Source organism: Mus musculus, chromosome 7, assembly GCF_000001635.26.
Source record: "Mus musculus strain C57BL/6J chromosome 7, GRCm38.p6 C57BL/6J".
In the NCBI taxonomy this organism is placed as follows: Eukaryota; Metazoa; Chordata; class Mammalia; order Rodentia; family Muridae; genus Mus; species Mus musculus.
In genome coordinates this window covers 131,613,597-131,615,398 of record NC_000073.6, presented here as the reverse complement: position 1 = coordinate 131,615,398, position 1,802 = coordinate 131,613,597, and the positions used below count along the sequence as shown (strand labels likewise).

General features: G+C 45.6%; 1 pseudogene; it reads left to right on the top strand.

The window, feature by feature from the left end:
- Positions 393–1,253, top strand: Gm16477 (predicted pseudogene 16477; annotated as a pseudogene).

Below are 1,802 nucleotides of genomic sequence, written 5' to 3'. Positions count from 1 at the left end.
ACTACAATTAAAATGATGAGGTCACAGAACAAAGAATACATACTGAAAGCCATGAGGAAAAGCGCCAAATTACTTACAAAGGCAAACTCATATCAGAAGCCCTAAAAGTTCAGAAAACCCTGGAGTTGATATACCTCAAGCCCTGAATGTAAGTAAGTGCTAACCAAGATTGTTGTGCCCGGCAACATTATCTTTTGAAATTGATGAAGAAACAAAGATGTTCTAAGATTAGTGCACCAAAGCAATCCCTGGCTTCTACGCTAACACAGGGGACGAAGGCTGTCGCAAACAGCAGCACTCAGGGAAGAATAAATTTCAAGATCAGGACAAACTAACAGATGAGATTAGGAAAGCAATCACCCATGAGCAACTCAGTAAAATCGCCAACTCCCCTCCAGCAGCCGAGCAAGATGCCCAAAGGGAAGAAGGCCAAGGGGAAGAAGGTGGCCCCGGCCCCCGCCGTCGTCAAGAAGCAGGAGGCCAAGAAGGTGGTCAACCCTCTGTTCGAGAAGAGGCCCAAGAACTTCGGCATTGGACAGGACATCCAGCCCAAAAGAGATTTAACGCGCTTTGTCAAATGGCCCCGCTACATCAGGCTGCAGCGGCAAAGAGCTATCCTCTACAAGCGGCTCAAAGTCCCTCCTGCCATTAACCAGTTCACCCAGGCCCTGGACAGGCAGACAGCTACTCAGCTGCTTAAGCTTGCCCACAAGTACAGGCCAGAGACAAAGCAAGAGAAGAAGCAAAGGCTGCTGGCCCGTGCTGAGAAGAAAGCTGCTGGCAAAGGCGACGTCCCAACTAAGAGACCACCTGTCCTCCGAGCAGGAGTCAATACAGTCACCACCTTGGTGGAGAACAAGAAGGCTCAGCTGGTGGTGACTGCCCATGACGTAGACCCCATTGAGCTGGTGGTTTTCCTACCTGCTCTGTGTCGAAAGATGGGGGTGCCCTACTGCATCATCAAGGGAAAGGCCAGGCTGGGGCACCTGGTCCACAGGAAGACATGCACCACCGTTGCCTTCACACAGGTTAACTCGGAAGACAAGGGTGCTCTGGCTAAGCTGGTGGAAGCTATTAGGACCAATTATAATGACAGATATGACGAGATCCGTCGCCACTGGGGAGGCAACGTCCTGGGTCCTAAGTCTGTGGCTCGCATTGCCAAGCTGGAAAAAGCAAAGGCTAAAGAACTCGCCACTAAATTGGGTTAAATGTACACTGAATTTTCTGTACATAAATATAATTACAAAATTAAAAAAAAAATCGCCAACTCCCAAACACATATGGGGAAAGGAAGCAGACAGCGCTCAAAACAACTAGAAAAAAAAAATTATCGGAATTAGTAAATACACTAAATGTAAGTGACTTTTAACTCTTCAACCAAAAGACACAGACTACATAACTGAACTCAAAACAAGGTCAAAGTGTTTGTTTCCTGAAAGAACTACACCTCGTTGGCAAAGAAACACAGACACTGGAAGTTGAAGGACAGGCAGTGATACAGCAAACAGATGGAAGCCAAAGAGAAGCAGCAGCGGCTATGTCTGATAAAGTAGACTCAACCCTGCAGATTAGTAAGGGAACAATCCGCCGGTAAGTTTAACAATTAATTATAAAGAAATGTGCAATAGATGTCGGTAAAGCCAATTTGTAAAACAAACATTACTGGATATGAAGAACCCAAGGACAATGGGAATCATCAACAAGCAAGAAAAGTCAACCAAAAAAATTCAAAGGCCAGCCTAGATTGTAGGAGACCTTGTCTCCAAAAATAAAGTAAGTAAGTAATACTAATAATCAAA